This window comes from Ranitomeya variabilis, chromosome 1, assembly GCF_051348905.1.
Source record: "Ranitomeya variabilis isolate aRanVar5 chromosome 1, aRanVar5.hap1, whole genome shotgun sequence".
Classification (NCBI taxonomy): Eukaryota; Metazoa; Chordata; class Amphibia; order Anura; family Dendrobatidae; genus Ranitomeya; species Ranitomeya variabilis.
The window spans coordinates 481,123,219-481,147,005 of NC_135232.1; the positions used below are offsets into that span (position 1 = coordinate 481,123,219).

The following is a 23,787-nucleotide window of genomic DNA, read 5'->3' on the forward strand; positions in this document are numbered from 1 at the left end:
AGGCGCGCTGTCTGGGTGTTATGTTTGACTCCGATCTCTCCTTCACATCCCATATACAATCTCTTGCACGCTCTTGCCGCTTACACCTAAAGAACATCTCTAGAATCCGCCCTTTTCTCACCGTGGAAACAACAAAAACCCTCACTGTCGCCCTTATCCACTTCCGCCTGGACTACTGTAACGCTCTATTAATTGGCCTCCCCCTCACGCGACTTTCCCCTCTCCAGTCCATCCTTAATGCAGCAGCCAGGGTTGTTCATCTGGGTAATCGTTACTTGGACGTGTCCGCTCTTCTCCAGTCGTTACACTGGCTGTCCATTCATTACAGGATACAATTCAAAGTACTTATTCTCACCCACAAAGCGCTCCACAGTGCGGCACCCCCTTACATCTCCTCCCTAATTTCTGTCTATCGGCCTAGCCGACCGCTGCGCTCTGCAAACGACTTTCGACTAACCTCTGCACTAATCCGTACCTCCCACTCCCGACTCCAAGACTTCTCCCGTGCTGCGCCAATCCTCTGGAATGCTCTACCCCAAGATATTAGGACCATCCACAATTTGCATAGGTTTAGGTGGTCGCTCAAAACACATTTGTTCAGAGCGGCCTACCACGTTCACTGATCAAAGTCATTTTATGTTTGTGTGTAGCCCATTCACTACTTCCATCTATCCCCCACTCCCTGAAGATGGCTGGACCATCATTGTAAATACATCATTGTAAATACACACCTGTGCTTTGTATCTCCCCCACCTCATTGTAGATTGTAAGCTCTCACGAGCAGGGTCATCTTATTGTGCTTTAATTATTGTATTGTTAACGTTGCTACTTATGACTGTTGTGTTTGAAACTGTTAAACTGTAAAGCGCTGTGGAATATGTTGGCGCTATATAAATAAAGATTATTATTATTATTGCATAGCTACGTAGTATATTGCACAGCCACGTAGTATATAACAGAGCTACGTAGTATATTGCACAGTCGACGTAGTATATAACAGTGATGACGTCGCGGTCACATGACCGTGACGTCATGGCAGGTCCTTCTCGCATAGCATCCTTGGCACCGGAACCTGCCGCTTGCACCGCCGAGGACAGCGCGCGACGTCGGATGGTGAGAATAACTTTTTTTTTTTGTTACTATTATTTGGAACATTAGATCGTTTAACTATTGATGTTGCATACGCAGCATCAATAGTAAAAAGTTGGTCACACAGGGTTAATAGCTGCGTGAACGGAGTGCGTTACACCACGGTCCGTTAAAGCTGGCATTAACCCTGTGTGAGCGCTCAGCGCTGACTGCAGGGCAGAAAAGCAGCTGCCATTTCGCTGCCAGACTATGGCCATCGCTGATTGGTCGTGGCAATGGTCGTGGGCATTTTGCCACGACCAATCAGCGATTGGATTTCCATGACAGAGGCCGCGATCAATGAATATCCGTGACAGACAGACAGAAAGATGGAAGTGACCCTTAGACAATTATATAGTAATCTATAGATCGATATAGCCATAGTTATCCATCTATAGATATATTCATAGTTATATCTATACATATATCTATACATATATCCATAGATATCCATGTATAGACAGATTTATCTATGGATATATCCATAGATATATCCATAGATATATAATAGCGAGGCCTATGTTTCTTAATGAACGTTTAATTATAAAAACAATAAAAGGAAAAAAATGGCAGCCTGGGAAAGGGGGAATACCCATGGCACTCTCCCAGGCTATGAATATCTGCCTGCAGCTGTCTGCGTAGCCTTTACTGGCTATGTAACTAGGCGGATCCCCCCAAAAAAATGATGTGGGGTCCCCCTATATTTTATAGCCAGAAAGGCTACGCAGACAGCTGCGGGCTGATATTCATAGCCTAGAGAGGGGCCATGGATATTGGCCCCCCCGGCTACAAATACCAGTCCCCAGCCGCCCCAGAAATGGCGCATCTGTGAAATGCGCCAATTCTGGCACTTAGCCCCTCTCTTCCCACTCCCGAGTAGCGGTGGGATATGGGGAAATAAGGTGTCAATGTCACCTTGCTAATGTAAGGTGACATTAAGCCCGGTTAATAATGGAGAAGCGTCAATAAGACGCCTATCCATTATTAATCCTATAGTAATGAAAGAATTAAAAAAAATAAAGACACAGCCAGAAAAAAGTATTTTAATATTCTTAATTTAACCATACTTACCATACTCGATCACCTGCAAAACATTAAAAATAATAAACAGTATACTCCCTGTCCGACGCAGTCCAATTAATAACGAGTGTCCCATGACGATCTCCCCTATAGAACAGTGACATCGGGTGATGTCACTGCTCTATAGACCTTCAGTGACACACTGACAGGAGACAATGGCTCCTGCAGTGCATCACCGAGGTTACCGTATATACTCGAGTATAAGCCGACCCGAGTATAAGCCGACCCCCCTAATTTTGCAACAAAAAACTGCGAAAACTTATTGACTCGAGTATAAGCCTAGGGTGGAAAATGCAGCAGCTACCGGTAAATGTCAAAAATAAAAATAGATACCAATAAAAGTAAAATTAATTGAGACATCAGTAGGTTAAGTGTTTTTGAATATCCATATTGAATCAGGAGCCCCATATAATGCTCCATACAGTTCATTATGGCCCCATAAGATGCTCCATATACAAATATGCCCCATATAATGTTTCATGCAGTTCTTTATGGCCCCATAAGATGCCCCATATAATGCTCCATGCAGTTCATTATGGCCCCATAAGATGCCCCATATAATGCTCCATGCAGTTCTTTATGGCCCCATAGATGCCCCATATAATGCTCCATGCAGTTCATTATGGCCCCATAGATGCCCCATATAATGCTCCATGCAGTTCTTTATGGCCCCATAGACGCTCCATATAGCATTGTGCCACATGTAATGCTGCTGCTGCACTAAAAAAAAAATAATTACATACTCACCTCTCGTCGCTGCCCGCTGTTCAGGCAGAGGGCGGCGCGCACACTAATACGTCATCGCGCCCTCTGACCTGAACAGTCACAGCGGAGGACGTGGAAGACGGAGCTTCGGTGGAACGAGGGAAGGTAAATATGACATACTCACCTACTCCCGGCGCTCCTGACGCGGTCCCTGCATGTCCCACGGTGTACGGCGCGGAAGCTTCTTCCTGTAGTGAGTGGTTACATGGTACCGCTCATTACAGTAATGAATATGCGGCTCCACCTCTGTGGGCGTGGAGTCCATATTCATAACTTTACTGAGCGGTACCAAGTGACCGCTGAAGAGGGGAAGAACTTGAAGCTGCCGCACTGAACACCGTGGGACAGGCAGGGACCGTGTCAGGAGCGCCGGGAGTAGGTATTTGACAGGCGTCGCTCCCCCTCACCCGCCAATCCCACTGCCTTCCATGACTCGAGTATAAGCCGAGAGGGGCACTTTCAGCCCAATTTTTTTGGCTGAAAATCTCGGCTTATACTCGAGTATATACGGTACCTTAGTTCAGGGTCTCACTTTATGGCATTGCTGCGTGGGAACTTTCTCACACAGCAGTGCCACAAGTGAGACTAGGGACAATTTTTTACAGTGGTGGAGGAATACAGTTCGGAAGGATACCTTCCATCATTGTATTCCTGGAGCCCCTGGAGAGCGGTCGCATCAGCTGATGCTGCTGCTCTCCACGGGAGATCGTCTTGGAACACTCGCTTTAATTGGATTTCTGCTGATCAGGGAGTATAGTGTTTCTTTATTATTTTAATATTTTTTATAGGTGACACTGGCTTCGGGGATCAAAGTAACAAGTGATGGTGAGTATGTAATCTATGTATATATGTATGTATTGTATGTAATGTATGAATGTACTTATATATGTATTGTATGTTGTATGTACTGTTATATGTTCTGTTATATGTTGTATGTTATATGTTCTGTTATATGTTATATGTACTCTTATATGTTGTATGTTATATGTTCTGTTATATGTTGTATGTTCCGTTATATGTTGCATGTTATGTTGTATGTTATGTTGTATGTTCTGTTATATGTTGTATGTTATATGTTCTGTTATACAGTACAGGCCAAAAGTTTGGACACACCTTCTCATGTAAAGATTTTTCTGTATTTTCATGACTATGAAAATTGTGCATTCACACTGAAGGCATCAAAACTATGAATTAACACATGTGGAATTATATACTTAAAAAAGTGTGAAACAACTGAAAATATGTCTTATATTCTAGGTTCTTCAAAGTAGCCACCTTTTGCTTTGATGACTGCTTCGCACACTCTTGATGAGCTTGAAGAGATAGTCACCGGGAATGGTCTTCCAACAATCTTGAAGGAGTTCCCAGAGATGCTTAGCACTTGTTGGCCCTTTTGCCTTCACTCTGCGGTCCAGCTCACCCCAAACCATCTCGTTTGGGTTCAGGTCTGGTGATGTGGAGGCCAGGTCATCTGGTGTAGCACCCCATCACTCTCCTTCTTGGTCAAATAGCCCTTACACAGCCTGGAGGTGTGTTTGGGGTCATTGTCCTGTTGAAAAATAAATGATGGTCCAACTAAACGCAAACCGGATGGAATAGCATGCCGCTGCAAGATGCTGTGGTAGCCATGCTGGTTCAGTATGCCTTCAATTTTGAATAAATCTCCAACAGTGTCACCAGCAAAGCACCCCCACACCATCACACCTCCTCCTCCATGCTTCACGGTGGGAACCAGGCATGTAGAGTCCATCCGTTCACCTTTTCTGCATCGTACAAAGACAGTGGTTGGAACCAAAGATCTCAAATTTGGACTCATCAGACCAAAGCACAGATTTCCACTGGTCTAATGTCCATTCCTTGTGTTCTTTAGCCAAACAAGTCTCTTCTGCTTGTTGCCTGTCCTTAGCAGTGATTTCCTAGCAGCTATTTTACCATGAAGGCCTGCTGCACAAAGTCTCCTCTTAAGGCCGGGGACACACTTAACGTATAAAAAAACGGTCCGTTTTTCACGGCCGAGAATTGCACAAATGTTTCAAAAACAGTGATCCGTGTGCAGTGCGAGGATGCGATTTCCTCGCATCAAATGATCCGTGTGACATCCGTGTGACATCCGTATGGCATCCGCATGCCGAGATTTTCTCGCAAGCTTGCAAAACCGACATCTAATGGATTTATGTGCTCAAATGTTCGTGAAAACATATATACAGTATATATATATATATATATATATATCATTGAGACACATATATATATATTCTGTATTTATATTTCATTCAGCGCGATATCTGTGAAAAGCCGGTAATTCAATTGCCGGCTTTGCATTTCTCCTTCACAAACCCGACAGGATATGAGACATGGTTTACATACAGTAAACCATCTCATATCCCCTTTTTTTTGCATATTCCACACTACTAATGTTAGTAGTGTGTATGTGCAAAATTTGGCCGCTGTAGCTGCTAAAATAAAGGGTTAAATGGCGGAAAAAATTGGCGTGGGCTCCCGCGCAATTTTCTCCGCCAGAATGGTAAAGCCAGTGACTGAGGGCAGATATTAATAGCCAGGAGAGGGTCCATGGCTATTGGCCCCCCCGTGGCTAAAAACATCTGCCCCCAGCCACCCCAGAAAAGGCTGGAAGATGCGCCTATTCTGGCACTTGGCCACCCTCTTCCCACTCCCTGTAGTGGTAGGATATGGGGTAATGAAGGGTTAATGCCACCTTGCTATTGGAAGGTGACATTAAGCCAGATTAATAATGGAGAGGCTTCAATTATGTCACCTATCCATTATTAATCCAATTGTTTGAAAGGGTTAAAAAACACACACACATGATTTAAAAGTATTTTAATGCAATAAACACAGCGGTTGTTTTAATAATTTATTGCTCTCTCAATCCATTTTCAGACCCTCGCTTGGCAAAACAATAAACACACAATATACATACCCTCTCTGATGCCCTATCACGTCCCACGAGGTAATCCATCTGAAGGGGTTAACTAATATTACAGGCACGAGCTGCGATAAACCACTCGCTGGTGCCTGTAATCCCCGGGTGCTGAAAGGAAAGCTAGATCTGTACTTACATTGAGTCGCGGTGAGGCGCCCTCTGGTGGATGTTCTCATGAACTGCAGCCTGGGAACTTTTTCCCACGCTTCAGGTCATATGAGGACATCCACCAGGGGGCGCATCACCGCGACTGAAGGAAATGTAGGTCAATGACCTACATTTCATTCATTCGCCGGGGGATTACAGACACGAGCGAGTGGTTTATCGCAGCTCGTGCCTGTAATATTAGTTAACCCCTCCAGATGGATTACCTCGTGGGACCTGACAGTTCATCAGAGAGGGTATGTATATTGTGTGTTTATTGTTTTGCCAAGCGAGGGTCTGAAAATGGATTGAGAGAGCAATAAATTATTAAAACAACCGCTGTGTTTATTTCATTAAAATACTTTTAAATCATGTGTGTGTGTGTTTTTTAACCATATCATACAATTGGATTAATAATGGATAGGTGTCATAATTGACGCCTCTCCATTATTAATCTGGCTTAATGTCACCTTCCAATAGCAAGGTGGCATTAACCCTTCATTACTCCATAGCCCACCGCTACACGGGAGTGGGAAGAGAGTGGCCAAGTGCCAGAATAGGCGCATCTTCCAGATGTGCCTTTTCTGGGGTGGCTGGGGGCAGATGTTTTTAGCCACGGGGGGGCCAATAACCATGGACCCTCTCCTGGCTATTAATATCTGCCCTCAGTCACTGGCTTTACCATTCTGGCGGAGAAAATTGCGCGGGAGCCCACGCCAATTTTTTCCGCCATTTAACCCTTTATTTTAGCAGCTACAGCGGCCAAATTTTGCACATACACACTACTAACATTAGTAGTGTGGAATATGCAAAAAAAAGGGGGATATGAGATGGTTTACTGTATGAAAACCATGTCTCATATCCTGTCGGGTTTGTGAAGGAGAAATGAAAAGCCGGCAATTGAATTACCGGCTTTTCTATAGAACACCGCTGCGTATTTCTCGCAATGCACACGCATGGTCCGTGTGTAATCCGATTTTTTCTCGCACCCATAGACTTGCATTGGCGAGTCTCGGCCGAGATACGCTGACAATCGCAGCCTGCTGCGAGTTCCCTCGGATCCGAAATACGGTGGAGAAAATATCGGATGATGGGAGCTGAACCATAGATTAACATTGGGCCGAGTGCTATGCGATTTTTTATCGCATAGCACTCGTCCGTATTACGGTCTAGTGTGACCCCGGCCTTACAGTTGTTGTAGAGATGTGTCTGCTGCTAGAACTCTGTGAGGCATTGACCTGGTCTCTAATCTGAGCTGCTGTTAACCTGCGATTTCTGAGGCTGGTGACTTGGATATTTGTATCCTCAGAAGCAGAGGTGACTCTTGGTCTTCCTTTCCTGGGGTGGTCCTCATGTGAGCCAGTTTCTTTGTAGCGCTTGATGGTTTTTGCCACTGCACTTGGGGACACTTTCAAAGTTTTCCCAATTTTTCGGACTGACTGACCTTCATTTCTTAAAGTAACGATGGCCACTCATTTTTCTTTACTTAGCTGCTTTTTTCTTGCCATAATACAAATTCTTACAGTCCATTCAGTAGGACTATCAGCTGTGTATCCACCAGACTTCTGCACAACACAACTGATGGTCCCAACACCATTTATAAGGCAAGAAATCCCACTTATTAAACCTGACAGGGCACACATGTGAAGTGAAAACCATTTCCGGTGACTACCTCTTGAAGCTCATCAAGAGAATGCCAAGAGTGTGCAAAGCAGTCATCAAAGCAAAAGATGGCTAATTTGAAGAACCTAGAATAAAGGACATAATTTCAGTTGTTTCACACTTTTTTGTTAAGTATATAATTCCATATGTGTTAATTCATAGTTTTGATGCCTTCAGTGTGAATTTACAATTTTCATAGTCATGAAAATACAGAAAAATCTTTAAATGAGAAGGTGTGTCCAAACTTTCGGGTCTGTACTGTATGTTCTGTTATATGTTTTGTTATATGTTGTATGTTCTGGTATATGTTGTATGTACTGTTATGTTATGTTGTATGTTCCGTTATATGTTGTATGTTCTGTTATTTGTTATGTTGTATGTTGTTATATGTTGTATGTACTGTTATGTTGTATGTTATATCTTCTGTTCTATGTTGTATGTACTGTTATGTTTGTGTTGTTTTTTTTACATTCAACACATTAGCCGGATGATAGGACTACTACTGTCCCATCATTGGCTAATGTGTCAATCACTGTCACTGTAGCAGGCATAGCCCGATGGGACTTGTAGACCCATCGGACGATGCCTGCACACACAGACACACAGGCCCCCAGGCAGCCCGCACAGATGCCCGACAGGCCAGCATAGACCCCCGAGAGGCCCGCAAAGACCCCCGAGAGGCCCGCACAGAACCCGCCCGCACACACAGACATGCAGTCTCTGCCCACACACTTCCCCCCTCCCGATCTGCAGCGTTTCACCCGCAGCTAAACTGCAGATCTTTTTTACATCTGCGGTTTTGCAGCGGATGTTCCTGACTCAATACAAGTCAATGGGTGCAGAAACGCTGCAGATCCGCACAAAGAATTGACATGCTGCGGAAAAAAACAACGCTGCGTTTCTGCACGCTTTTTTCCATAGCATGTGTACAGCGGATTTGGTTTTGCATAGGTTTACATAGTATTGTAAACCGCATGGGAAACTGCTGCAGATCCACAGTGTTAAAAACGCCGCGGATCCGCGGTAAAAAACGCAACGTGTGAACATGGCCTTACTGCGCTGTGATCTCTTAGGCCTCTTACACACTTCCGTCGGTAGTGTCCCGTCCTAATGCGTCGCCGAGACGTACGTTTAGAAAATAGTGTTAAAACGTACGCAACGTTTCCAGTATTTCGGCGGATGCGCCGCCTGAATTTTTATAGCGTAGAAGAAGAGGGAGAGAGGGAGGAGAGGGAGAGAGATTTTTTTTCCCCGGGTTGGAATATGCTTCCAGCCATGCTCAAATGTAAAAACAGGATCCGTCACTGGATTCCTGCGTTTCACAGTGAGCACAGGATCCTGCGTCCATAGGCTCCTATTCTGTGGAACGACGTATGATGCAGGAGGCGTTGGGGAATGTTTTTCCACTGCAGACAAAAAACGTTTCTTTGAACGTTTTTTCCAAACGACGGCCCGTCAAATTCCGCAGGATCCAGTGCACGACGGACGAAATGTGTGGCCATCAGTCGCTAATACAAGGCTATGAGAAAATGCAGGATCCTGTTTTCTCAAAAAATGACGCATTTTCACGTGAGCGCAAAGAAGGAAGTGTGAAAGAGGCCTTATATGTTCTGTAGGGCTGGTATCTACCACTGACCATATGGCGGTAATATCCATGTTGGTCGTTATATAGAGATTATCTTCAGTAACATCTGTCATCTGCAGAGGTCCTCCTCCACTATTAGGGGGCGTCACTCAGTTGTTATCAAGATTACCTGGTTAGGGGCCCACTCAGAAGCTTCACCCCCCTGAACCAAAACCTCTAGCTACGCCTCTTGTAGAATTAGAGCTGCCAAAATCAGCGCCCCCTTGCACCACAGGTTGTGTCTGGCATTGCAGCTCAGCTCGGTAGAAGTGAATGGGGATATAGCACACACCCAGAGGAGCAGTTTCTGGAGGAGAGCAGCCATACTCCTGGCCTGCAGTCTGCACAGAGCAGCTGATGATCTGCAGGACAGTGTGTGCAGTGTCTGCAGCGGGGATCAATACCCCACACACTAATCCCCGGACACTCCGCACCCACCTGCTCTGCAGAATAAAGAATGAGCGCTGGTGACAGAAGGGGCGTGGTTAACACAGCGAGTAGGCGTGGCCAGTCACAATGAGCCCATTGATTACAAGAACCGCGCACGCGTGGTAGGATGTGGCCGCCGTACCAGACGGCTGTGCAGTAACCATTGCCAAGTCAGTGCCAGCTTATCACTAGACGCGATCGGTGCCGGCGCCTGTATCGCGTATTCTATAAGCGCGCAAGCATCGAGCAGAAAACAACTCAAATCTCGCGATAGCTACGCACGGACGAGACCAATCAGGGCGCAGCGCTGTGCCTGGCGCTTGTCATTGCTGTCTGGAGCGCCTGTGTCTGTGTTATCTTCCCGCCCCTCTCCACCCCCCTGTCTGCTGCGCTCTGTCTCCCTCCCGCCCCGGGGCGCTCGTCACGTCCGGTAGCCGGAGGTTGTAGAGGAGGCCGCTGCCAAGATTAGTGCACCGGGGAGCCGAGAGACACAAAGAAGCCGCTGTGTGACCGAGGCCTCGGGCCTGAGACACAGGTGAGACGTGACTGAGGTGACAGCTCGTATTGGTCCGAAGCCCTGCCCCGCCTCCTGCTGCTGCTGCTGTGTGTTTACATCCCTCCTGTGTGTATGTGCTGTGTGTAATATGTGTGTGTGCTGTGTGTAATGTGTGTGTGCTGTGTGTAATGTGTGTGTAATGTGTGTGTGCTGTGTGTAATGTGTGTGTGCTGTGTGTAATGTGTGTGTGCTGTGTGTAATGTGTGTGTGCTGTGTGTAATGTGTGTGTGCTGTGTGTAATGTGTGTGTGCTGTGTGTAATGTGTGTGTGCTGTGTGTAATGTGTGTGTGCTGTGTGTAATGTGTGTGTGCTGTGTGTAATGTGTGTGTGCTGTGTGTAATGTGTGTGTGCTGTGTGTAATGTGTGTGTGCTGTGTGTAATGTGTGTGTGCTGTGTGTAATGTGTGTGTGTGCTGTGTGTAATGTGTGTGTGCTGTGTGTAATGTGTGTGTGCTGTGTGTAATGTGTGTGTGCTGTGTGTAATGTGTGTGTGCTGTGTGTAATGTGTGTGTGCTGTGTGTAATGTGTGTGTGCTGTGTGTAATGTGTGTGTGCTGTGTGTGTGCGCGCTGTGTGTGTGCGCGCTGTGTATGCGCGCTGTGTATGCTGTGTGTATGCGCTGTGTGTAATGTGTGATGCGGAGATCGGGTGTGCTGTGTAGTGTGTGTGGTGTGCTGAGATCGGGTGTGCTGTGTAGTGTGTGTGGTGCTGAGATCGGGTGTGCTGTGTAGTGTGTGGTGCTGAGATCGGGTGTGCTGTGTAGTGTGTGTGGTGCTGAGATCGGGTGTGCTGTGTAGTGTGTGGTGCTGAGATCGGGTGTGCTGTGTAGTGTGTGTGTGTGGTGCTGAGATCGGGTGTGCTGTGTAGTGTGTGGTGCTGAGATCGGGTGTGCTGTGTAGTGTGTGTGGTGCTGAGATCGGGTGTGCTGTGTAGTGTGTGTGGTGCTGAGATCGGGTGTGCTGTGTATAGTGTGTGGTGCTGAGATCGGGTGTGCTGTGTAGTGTGTGGTGCTGAGATCGGGTGTGCTGTGTAGTGTGTGTGGTGCTGAGATCGGGTGTGCTGTGTATAGTGTGTGGTGCTGAGATCGGGTGTGCTGTGTAGTGTGTGGTGCTGAGATCGGGTGTGCTGTGTAGTGTGTGTGGTGCTGAGATCGGGTGTGCTGTGTATAGTGTGTGGTGCTGAGATCGGGTGTGCTGTGTAGTGTGTGGTGCTGAGATCGGGTGTGCTGTGTAGTGTGTGTGGTGCTGAGATCGGGTGTGCTGTGTATAGTGTGTGGTGCTGAGATCGGGTGTGCTGTGTAGTGTGTGTGGTGCTGAGATCGGGTGTGCTGTGTAGTGTGTGGTGCTGAGATCGGGTGTGCTGTGTAGTGTGTGTGTGTGGTGCTGAGATCGGGTGTGCTGTGTAGTGTGTGGTGCTGAGATCGGGTGTGCTGTGTAGTGTGTGTGGTGCTGAGATCGGGTGTGCTGTGTAGTGTGTGTGGTGCTGAGATCGGGTGTGCTGTGTATAGTGTGTGGTGCTGAGATCGGGTGTGCTGTGTAGTGTGTGGTGCTGAGATCGGGTGTGCTGTGTAGTGTGTGTGGTGCTGAGATTGGCTGTGTGTAGTGTGGTGCTGAGATCGGGTGTGCTGTGTAGTGTGTGTGGTGCTGAGATCGGGTGTGCTGTGTAGTGTGTGGTGCTGAGATCGGGTGTGCTGTGTAGTGTGTGGTGCTGAGATCGGGTGTGCTGTGTAGTGTGTGTGTGGTGCTGAGATCGGGTGTGCTGTGTAGTGTGTGTGTGGTGCTGAGATCGGGTGTGCTGTGTAGTGTGTGGTGCTGAGATCGGGTGTGCTGTGTAGTGTGTGTGGTGCTGAGATTGGCTGTGCGGTGTGTAGTGTGGTGCTGAGATCGGGTGTGCTGTGTATAGTGTGTGGTGCTGAGATCGGGTGTGCTGTGTAGTGTGTGGTGCTGAGATCGGGTGTGCTGTGTAGTGTGTGTGTGTGGTGCTGAGATCGGGTGTGCTGTGTAGTGTGTGGTGCTGAGATCGGGTGTGCTGTGTAGTGTGTGTGGTGCTGAGATCGGGTGTGCTGTGTAGTGTGTGTGGTGCTGAGATCGGGTGTGCTGTGTATAGTGTGTGGTGCTGAGATCGGGTGTGCTGTGTAGTGTGTGGTGCTGAGATCGGGTGTGCTGTGTAGTGTGTGTGGTGCTGAGATTGGCTGTGTGTAGTGTGGTGCTGAGATCGGGTGTGCTGTGTAGTGTGTGTGGTGCTGAGATCGGGTGTGCTGTGTAGTGTGTGGTGCTGAGATCGGGTGTGCTGTGTAGTGTGTGGTGCTGAGATCGGGTGTGCTGTGTAGTGTGTGTGTGGTGCTGAGATCGGGTGTGCTGTGTAGTGTGTGTGTGGTGCTGAGATCGGGTGTGCTGTGTAGTGTGTGGTGCTGAGATCGGGTGTGCTGTGTAGTGTGTGTGGTGCTGAGATTGGCTGTGCGGTGTGTAGTGTGGTGCTGAGATCGGGTGTGCTGTGTAGTGTGTGTGGTGCTGAGATCGGGTGTGCTGTGTAGTGTGTGTGTGTGGTGCTGAGATCGGGTGTGCTGTGTAGTGTGTGTGGTGCTGAGATCGGGTGTGCTGTGTAGTGTGTGTGTGTGGTGCTGAGATCGGGTGTGCTGTGTAGTGTGTGTGGTGCTGAGATCGGGTGTGCTGTGTAGTGTGTGTGGTGCTGAGATCGGGTGTGCTGTGTAGTGTGTGGTGCTGAGATCGGGTGTGCTGTGTATAATGTGTGGTGCTGAGATCGGGTGTGCTGTGTAGTGTGTGGTGCTGAGATCGGGTGTGCTGTGTAGTGTGTGTGTGTGTGTGGTGCTGAGATCGGGTGTGCTGTGTAGTGTGTGTGTGTGGTGCTGAGATCGGGTGTGCTGTGTAGTGTGTGTGGTGCTGAGATCGGGTGTGCTGTGTAGTGTGTGTGGTGCTGAGATCGGGTGTGCTGTGTAGTGTGTGTGGTGCTGAGATCGGGTGTGCTGTGTAGTGTGTGTGGTGCTGAGATCGGGTGTGCTGTGTATAGTGTGTGGTGCTGAGATCGGGTGTGCTGTGTAGTGTGTGGTGCTGAGATCGGGTGTGCTGTGTAGTGTGTGTGGTGCTGAGATTGGCTGTGTGTAGTGTGGTGCTGAGATCGGGTGTGCTGTGTAGTGTGTGTGGTGCTGAGATCGGGTGTGCTGTGTAGTGTGTGGTGCTGAGATCGGGTGTGCTGTGTATAATGTGTGGTGCTGAGATCGGGTGTGCTGTGTAGTGTGTGGTGCTGAGATCGGGTGTGCTGTGTAGTGTGTGTGTGGTGCTGAGATCGGGTGTGCTGTGTAGTGTGTGTGTGGTGCTGAGATCGGGTGTGCTGTGTAGTGTGTGGTGCTGAGATCGGGTGTGCTGTGTAGTGTGTGTGGTGCTGAGATCGGGTGTGCTGTGTAGTGTGTGGTGCTGAGATCGGGTGTGCTGTGTAGTGTGTGTGGTGCTGAGATTGGCTGTGTGTAGTGTGGTGCTGAGATCGGGTGTGCTGTGTAGTGTGTGTGGTGCTGAGATCGGGTGTGCTGTGTAGTGTGTGGTGCTGAGATCGGGTGTGCTGTGTATAATGTGTGGTGCTGAGATCGGGTGTGCTGTGTAGTGTGTGGTGCTGAGATCGGGTGTGCTGTGTAGTGTGTGTGTGGTGCTGAGATCGGGTGTGCTGTGTAGTGTGTGTGTGGTGCTGAGATCGGGTGTGCTGTGTAGTGTGTGGTGCTGAGATCGGGTGTGCTGTGTAGTGTGTGTGGTGCTGAGATCGGGTGTGCTGTGTGTATGTTTGTGTGGTGCTGAGATAGGGTGTGTATGTTTGTGTGGTGCTGAGTGATGCACTAAGCTGCGTTATCTTTAACTGCAAGAATTATACAATAAATAATGACCAAACCCCACTAATATCAGTAAATTATTAATTATGGTGGCCGCCTCCTCATGGAATACGGAAGCTATGATGCTAGCGTTCATCACCATTCATAGTTCTGCCTTCCTGTTCCAACAGGAGCAGAAAACCTAAAATTGTGGAGAGCTGCATCAGTCACATGAGTGTCATCCTGTAGACTCCTAGCATGGTCTGATGTCACAGGGGAAAAAAGCATGTTGCATTTCCACTCTTTTATGATGGGATCTGCCAATGTGGATCCAATGTAGATGTGAACCTTTCCTAAGTAGTGCCAAGTTTGGGAAGCTGGTAGTCGGCTCCACACATCAGGTTTTCTTTTTCTCTTAGGTGAAGAATGCCCTGTTTTTTGTTTTTTTGCACTTCAGTATGCTGGTCTGAATTTTGCTTCGTGTCAGTTTTTACTGTCCTTGTTGCTTCAAATCTCCCCATGTGAAAACAATTCTTGGCTTCTTATTAAATAGTAAAGTTCGGAATATCCGTGCACTACCCCCCCCCCCTCCACTGAGCCATTATCGCCACAATATGGATTGAAGTAAGACATGTCAGTCCAGAAAACAAAGTGTGTGAGCTGAGATTGGGTGTGTGTGAACCGGCCGTCGCAACCTGGTACTTGCATATGCTTTGATCACACCTTAGGCCGGGGTCACACTAGACCGTAATACGGACGAGTGCTATGCGATAAAAAATCGCATAGCACTCGGCCCAATGTTAATCTATGGTGCAGCTCCCATCATCCGATATTTTCTCCACCGTATTTCGGATCCGAGGGAACTCGCAGCATGCTGCGATTGTCAGCGTATCTCGGCCGAGACTCGCCAATGAAAGTCTATGGGTGCGAGAAAAAATCGGATTACACACGGACCTGCAGTGTGACTTGCGAGAAATACGCAGCGGTGTTCTATAGAAAAGCCGGTAATTCAATTGCCGGCTTCTCATTTCTCCTTCACAAACCCGACAGGATATGAGACATGGTTTACATACAGTAAACCATCTCATATCCCCCTTTTTTTTGCATATTCCACACTACTAATGTTAGTAGTGTGTATGTGCAAAATTTCAGCACTGTAGCTGCTAAAATAAAGGGTTAAATGGCGGAAAAAATTGGCGTGGGCTCCCGCGCAATTTTCTCCGCCAGAATGGTAAAGCCAGTGACTGAGGGCAGATATTAATAGCCAGGAGAGGGTCCATGGTTATTGGCCCCCCCGTGGCTAAAAACATCTGCCCCCAGCCACCCCAGAAAAGGCATATCTGGAAGATGCGCCTATTCTGGCACTTGGCCACTCTCTTCCCACTCCCTGTAGCGGTGGGATATGGGGTAATGAAGGGTTAATGCCACCTTGCTATTGTAAGGTGACATTAAGCCAGATTAATAATGGAGAGGCGTCAATTATGTCACCTATCCATTATTAATCCAATTGTTTGAAAGTGTTAAAAAACACACACACACATGATTAAAAAGTATTTTAATGAAATAAACACAGCGGTTGTTTTAATATTTTATTGCTCTCTCATTCCATTTTCAGACCCTCGCTTGGCAAAACAATAAACACACAATATACATACCCTCTCTGATGAACTGTCACGTCCCACGAAGTAATCCATCTGAAGGGGTTAACTAATATTACAGGCAGAGCTGCGATAAACCACTCGCTCGTGCCTGTAATCCCCGGGTGCTGAAAGGAAAGCAGTGATCTATACTTACATTCAGTCGCGGTGATGCGCCCCTGCTGGATGTTCTCATGAACTGCAGCCTGGGAACTTTTTCCCACGCTCCAGGTCATATGAGGACATCCACCAGGAGGCGCATCACCGCGACTGAAGGTAACTATAGGTCATTGACCTACATTTCCTTCAGTCGCGGTGATGCGCCCCCTGGTGGATGTCCTCATATGACCTGGAGCGTGGGAAAAAGTTCCCAGGCTGCAGTTCATGAGAACATCCACCAGAGGGCGCCTCACCGCGACTGAATGTAAGTATAGATCACTGCTTTCCTTTCAGCACCCGGGGATTACAGGCACGAGCGAGTGGTTTATCGCAGCTGGTGCCTGTAATATTAGTTAACCCCTTCAGATGGATTACTTCGTGGGACGTGACAGTTCATCAGAGAGGGTATGTATCTTGTGTGTTTATTGTTTTGCCAAGCGAGGGTCTGAAAATGGAATGAGAGAGCAATAAAATATTAAAACAACCGCTGTGTTTATTTCATTAAAATACTTTTTAATCGTGTGTGTGTGTTTTTTAACCCTTTCCTACAATTGGATTAATAATGGATAGGTGTCATAATTGACGCCTCTCCATTATTAATCTGGCTTAATGTCACCTTACAATAGCAAGGTGGCATTAACCCTTCATTACCCCATATCCCACCGCTACAGGGAGTGGGAAGAGAGTGGCCAAGTGCCAGAATAGGCGCATCTTCCAGATGTGCCTTTTCTGGGGTGGCTGGGGGCAGATGTTTTTAGCCACGGGGGGGCCAATAACCATGGACCCTCTCCTGGCTATTAATATCTGCCCTCAGTCACTGGCTTTACCATTCTGGCGGAGAAAATTGCGCGGGAGCCCACGCCAATTTTTTCCGCCATTTAACCCTTTATTTTAGCAGCTACAGTGCTGAAATTTTGCACATACACACTACTAACATTAGTAGTGTGGAATATTCAAAAAAAAGGGGCATATGAGATGGTTTACTGTATGTAAACCATGTCTCATATCCTGTCGGGTTTGTGCAGGAGAAATGCAAAGCCGGCAATTGAATTACCGACTTTTCACAGATATCGCGCTGAATGAAATATAAATACAGAATATATATATATGTGTCTCAATGACATATATATATATATATATATATATATATATATATATATATATATATATATATATATATATATATATATATATATATATATATATATATATATATATATATATATATATATATATATATATATATATATATGTTTTCCCGAACATTTGAGCACATAAATCCATTAGATGTCGGGCTTGCGAGAAAATCTCGGCATACGGATGCCATACGGATGTCACACGGATGTCACACGGATCATTTGATGCGAGGAAATCGCATCCTCGCACTGCACACGGATCACTGTTTTTGAAACATTTGTGCGATTCTCGGCCGTGAAAAACGGACCTTTTTTTATACGTTAAGTGTGTCCCCGGCCTTAGGATGGTTCCCTCTTCATTTTCCATTCTATTCTTTGCTCCTCACAAGAACACACAAGTGATGTAGATATAGTGAGATAGGATCATTGTAAAAGCTTAAAATTATTTTTGTAGTAGGTTTAATTTAAAATGTTAATTGGTTTGTTTTCTACATCCTGTGTGAATAATAGTACATACAAAAATTATGGAATCACCGGCCTTGGAGGATGTTTATTCAGTTGTTTAATTTTGTAGAAAAAAAGCAGATCACAGACATGGCACAAAACTAAAGTCATTTCAAATGGCAACTTTCTGGCTTTAAGAAACACTAAAAGAAATCAAGAACAAAAAATGTGGTAGTCAGTAATGGTTACTTTTTGTAACCAAGCATAGAGGAAACATTTTGGTGTCACTCAATTATGAGGGGAAAAAATAATGAAAAAAAAACCACTCCAAAACATCACTAGTATTTTGTTGCAGTCCTGCTGCGGTCCGGGTCCGATGGGTGTCTCAGGTCCGGTCCGGAGCCTACCATCTTCATTCCATGACGTCCTCTTCTGGTCTTCACGCCGCAGCTGTTGAGGGCAGAGCAAAGTACTGCAGTGCGCAGGCTCATATGCGTCATCCTCAGTTAAATGGGAAGATGTCCTACCTCATAAAACTCCTGAAATCAGAAAATACCTTTTTTCTTCTGAACATATTGAAGAGTTCGTGTCCGCGGTGCGGAATACTATGGGGCTAAAAGAGGAATCCGTTCCTCAGACTATATAGGATGAGTTATTTGGCATACATACTGATAAACAGACTGGCTTTCCCATACATAAGAGTATCATTGATATGATCAATCAGGAGTGGGAACTTCCAGAGAAACGGCTAACCACCCCGTCAGACTTTAAACACCGGTTTCCTCTGGATGAGGACTTAATTAAATGGAATATCCCAAAAATAGATGTTCAGGTGGCTAAGGTGGCAAAAAAGACTTCCCTGCCGTTCGAAGACTCCTCCCGGTTAAAAGATCCTTTAGGGTATGTGCACGGGTCATTCCATATCAAGTGATCCAAATATGAATATTTTTTTTACCTTACGTCTTTAGATTTTTTTTATTTTTTGTTTTTATGAAGTACAACTTTAGTTAAATACAAATTAAAAGTTTAGAATTTTTTTCTTCATCAGTTAATTTTTTACAGATTTTTAAAGTTTTGAAAAAGCATGGATTTTGGCCTGGTATGGCTTTACATTTTTTATCATATCTCGGGCTAGAATTAAGATAAAGAGTTGGGAGAGGCATCATTTTTCTCAGAACAGTACCGGCTTTCATTTGATATGTCACAAGACTATGTTTCTTTATATTTTGTTTTGGAGAAATCAAATTAAAAACTTTGATGCGCAATTCTGAAAAAAACGTATTTTTTAAAATTGTGAAAACATGCATGCGTGTTACTTGTGTCCTTGTTTATATTTGTACAGGGATTCAACTTGGGATCTATCACATTTGTATTTTTTTTTAAGCCTTGAATCATCTGATTTTATGTTTGTGTGAGTTTCTTCCCTTTTTCTTTTCAAATTACAACTTATTGCATTCAACATTTATATGTAACAATAAAGAAACACAAAAAACAACTACTGAAGTGCCAGAATAAATACATCTTAATCATCATAACAACTTGCTCAGCATTTTTAACCTGAATTCTTTGAACAAGCCAAAAGATAAAAGGTGATCACATCCTCAAGTGTGGTTTACTAAATACAGTCTGATCCTAATGATGTTACAAACAAGATTAAAAGAACCAATATTTTTACCACCTATTTATACATGGAACAATTTTTTTTTCTACTATATCACTAAACATGTCATTTCTGAAGTGTTTACGAAGAATAGTCCAGTAGTTAAATCCTCGTTCTATAAAATATGAACTAATCAAACAATTAGTAGTAGGTTTTTACACTGGCCTTCTATCATCAATGTGTCCCTTCTGGAGGATGAAATGTCATCTTGCCCATAAGCGCTCACTAGCAATGGCCGTTTCCTTCTGTGTCAGAGTATGTGCGGCCTGTCATGGTGCTCGGCTCCACCTGAGTCATATTTTGTTCACTTTTACAACGTCTGATTTTCTTGGATACACAAAGGACGGCGCTGGACCAGAAAGTACAGAAAAGTCCTTTCTACGTCTTCATTTTCACAATCTTTGGAGAGTCCAGTAGCCGCCAGCGCTGATCATATTCACATGTCACATAGCCAGTTGTGTCATCCATTGCCGATCTTGTGCCGCCTTCTACCACGTCATGGACGTCACTGTCTTTATTTCCACTACATGGGATGACAGTCTGGTATTTGCTGAGTCCCTGTGATGGGTTCTGTAACCGATGTTATAACAAACTCTCCTCCTCTTCGTAGTCCTGGTTTGTACAATACATGAACTGGATGTTAGGAGTATTTTTCTCCCTCCATTTGAGGAGTTTCCTGGGTGATAAGATTAGGTGTGAATACGGTCTGTGGAGGCCCGAGCTGCCGGCCGGTCATCTGCTCTACAGTCACCGTCTACCCCTGGTCATCCTCAGCCCTAACAAAGCTTCTCCTCTGTCCTCTCCTGCTTCTAAGCTCTAACATAATAAAATAATACAGTAATATCTAGCAATCATGGATTATTTGGTAATTATAGACCCCACACCTTTACACCACAGGCTGAGCAGATCTGAAATCAAGATTTTTGAACTGACACTGTAATAGTTTTATTTTTTAAAATATGATCCCATCATGATCCCATCTTCTATTTTGGTACAGATGTGAATAGGAGCATAGCAGCCACATGTGCAGTTTTTGAAATGTTTAAATTAAACGTTTTTTTCGGAAATGCGTTTTAAAGTTTTGCGCTTGCGTTCACATAGGTAAAATATTATCAAAGATACTCTTGTGACATATCTGGTGAAAGCCTGTACTGTTCTGAGTAGAATGGTGTTTATTTTGTTTCTCTATCTCTTTTCTAGCCTGAGTTATGGGGAGAAATGTAAAGGCAGGCAACACCGAAATTCGCACTTTTTCCGAACTTTGAAAATCAATAAAAAATAAAAAAAAAAATCTAGAATTTTTTTCTTCTTCACATTTTGCATTCTCTGACACACTATTACCAAATAACAAAATCTCAAAAGAATTAAAAATATAGTGGTAAAAATCATTGGTTCACTTGACATGGAATGACCCGCACACGTCAGGATTTTCTCAGGCTTTTTCCTCAGGTTTTGTAGCCAAAACCAGGAGTGGGTGATAAATGCAGAAGTGGTGCATATGTTTCTATTATACTTTTCCTCTAATTGTTCCACTCCTGGTTTTGGCTACAAATCCTGATGAAAAATCCTGACAAAATCCTGACGTGTGCACATAGCCTTAGATAGGAAGGTTGAAAGCCTACTTAAAAAATCCTGGGAAACCTCCACTTCGGCTCTTAGGTTTAATATAACATCTACCTGTGTAGCCAGGTCTCTCTTCCGCTGGATGGAAAAATTAGAGAACCACATCTCTCAGGGAACTCCGAGAGATGATGTGTTGGAGTCCTTGCCTATTTTACATAGAGCAACTGGTTTTCTTGCAGACGCCTCCATGGAATCAATCCGTGTAGCCGCCAGATCCTTAGTCCAGACTAATTCAGCCAGAAGAGCTCTCTGGCTCACGATGTGGAGTGGAGATGTGACTTCTAAAATAAAATTGTGCTCCATTCCTTTTAAAGGAGACTGTTTTCGGGCCTTCATTAGATGATATCCTGGAAAAAGCCACGGACAGGAAAAAGACTCTTCCTGAACAGAGACCTCCCAGAAAGCGTTTTTTTCGGCCCTCCCAGTCTTAGCCCTCCCAGGTTAAGGGCAAAGGGAAAACTGGTAGATTGAGCTATGCTAAGGGGAAACCCAAGAATATCCTTATCCCCCAGCAGTCACAGCAAGAAAAGCAATGACTCCGATCCAGTAGGGGGGAGGCTTTCGAACTTTGTTCACAGTTGGCGGAATATCTCCAACAGCCCCTGGGTCTTAAGTGTTTTCCAGCAGGGTCTTTTTATAGAGTTCGAAGCCCCCCCCTCCCAGGATCCTAAGAGTCACCTCCCTGTCATCTTGGGAGACTCAAAAATTGATGATGTCAGGGTTACAAGACCTGATGACCTCGAGAGCAATTTCTATGGTCCCAGTAAACGAACAGGGAAGGGAGCATTATTCACGTATATTCATGGTAAAAAAGCCCTAAGGGCAAGCCCGAATTATAATAAATCTAAAGGCTCTCAATCAATACATCACCTACCGCAAATTCAAAATGGAGTCAGTAAAATCAGCCTTTCCTCTGATAGCTCCTCATTCGTATATGGCTCCTCATTCGTATATGGCAACAATAGATCTCAAGGGTGCCTACTTTCATATCCCGATACATCCTTGTCACAGGAAGTATCTGAGATTTGCGGTTCAGCTGAATCGCAAGATTCTACTTTTCCAGCACAATGTTCTTCCCTTCGGGATCTCCTCGGCCCCAAGGGTTTTCTCCAGAGTTATGGCAGAAGCAGTATCTCATATCAGGAACCAAGACGTCGCCATAGTACCTTACCTAGACGACCTTCTAATCATTGGTCCTTCCGCCGAAATTCTCAAACAGAGGGATTCCAGAACTCTGAACATTCTACAACTCTTGGGTTGGGTACCCAATCTAAAGAAGTCTCAACTTCTTCCATCGAAAATGATAAGGTTATTGGGGGTCCTCTTGAACTCAGCAAACCAAAAATCTTTCTTACCAGAAGATCACCGGGAGAACTTGATATCCAAAATTCTAGACTTCAAAAAACAAAGGTCCCCTAATCTGCGGACAGCTATTTCTCTTCTAGGGTTTGACGGCCTGCATACAGTCAGCCCCGTGGGCTCAAGCCCATTCCAGAGTTCTGCCGGCGCACATTCTGGAAAACTGGAATGGAAATCCAAACTTCCTAAACAGAAGAATCTACACTCCAGGGAGGGTAAAAGCCTCCTTAACCTGGTGGGTGATCCAAACAAATCTTCTCAAAGGTGTGGACTGGATACAAACTCCCCTGGTGACAGTAACAACAGATGCTAGTCGAAAAGGCTGGGGTGCTGTTGTATCGCAAGTCCCGTTCCAGGGTCACTGGAATCAAAAAGAAAGCTCCAATTCTTCCAACCTCAGAGAATTGATGGCGGTGGACAAGGCCCTTCTAGCCGCAAACAGTCTAATCGTAGGTCAACATGTCAGAGTATACTCGGACAACATAACGACTGTAGCGCATCTCAAACACCAGGGGAGTCCGAAATTCAGCTACCTTAGAGTTGTATCAAGCAGAATTTTTTGCTGGGCAGAGAAACCTCTCCTCTCATTATCAGCAATACACCTCAAGGGGTCAGTAAATGTTCAAGCAGATCACCTAAGTCGTCACGACTTACAACCAGGAGAATGGAGCCTGAAAACAGACGTTTTCAGGATGTTGTCGAACAGATGGGGCCTTCCCGACATAGATCTGTTAGCTTCAAGTCGGAATGCCCAGGTCAAGGCTTACTTTTCTCTAGACCCCAGAGACAGATCTCGGGGAGTGGACGCTTTTGCCCATACATGGAGGTTCCGGTTATCATATATGTTTCCTCCAATACCATTGCTTGCAAAGACCCTCCGGAAGATCCGAGACGATCAGGTCCCGACTATCCTGGTAGCTGCAGCATGGCCGAAGAGGAGCTGGTACCACCTCATCGTGGAATTACAAGTAGATGGTCCAGTCCTTCTACAAACATCAGACGATCTTCTTCAGGGTCCCTTTCATCACCCGAACCCCCAAAAATTCAACCTGGCAGCCCGGCTGCTGAAGCCCAAGTGTTAAGAGTTAAAGGACTCTCGGAATCAGTGATCTCCATTTTACAAAAATCTAGGAAACCTGTCACTAACGCTAATATATAGCAAAATTTGGAAAAGGTTCTCCTTGTGGTGTCACCCTTGTAATCCTGACCCCTTCCACCCTAATATCTCTCAAATATTAGACTTTTTACAAAAAGGGCTGGAATTGGGGTTAAAGCCGAGTACATTGAAGGTTCAAGTATCAGCCTTGAGTTCGGTCTTCGACCAAGACCTTGCAGGTCATCGTTGGATAAAAAGGTTTATGGTCTCAGCATCAAGACATCATCCAAAACAACAAATCTTTGTACCATCATGGGACTTAACCCCTTCACCCCCGGAGCTTTTTCCGTTTTTCCGTTTTCGTTTTTCGCTCCCCTCCTTCCCAGAGCCATAACTTTTTTATTTTTCCGTCAATTTGGCCATGTGAGGGCTTATTTTTTGCGGGACGAGTTGTACTTTTGAACGACATCATTGGTTTTAGCATGTCGTGTACTAGAAAACGGGAAAAAAATTCCAAGTGCAGTGAAAT

General features: G+C 45.4%; 1 protein-coding gene across 1 annotated transcript in view; it reads left to right on the forward strand.

Moving 5' to 3' along the window:
• Nucleotides 1–9,901: 9,901 nt before the first annotated feature.
• Nucleotides 9,902–23,787, forward strand: part of ZBTB5 (zinc finger and BTB domain containing 5) — a 28,936-nt gene continuing 15,050 nt past the window's right edge. The window contains exon 1 of the mRNA XM_077251547.1: nt 9,902–10,311. The gene's annotated coding sequence lies outside the window, so the exon portion shown is untranslated. The remainder of the gene's footprint in view (nt 10,312–23,787) is intronic.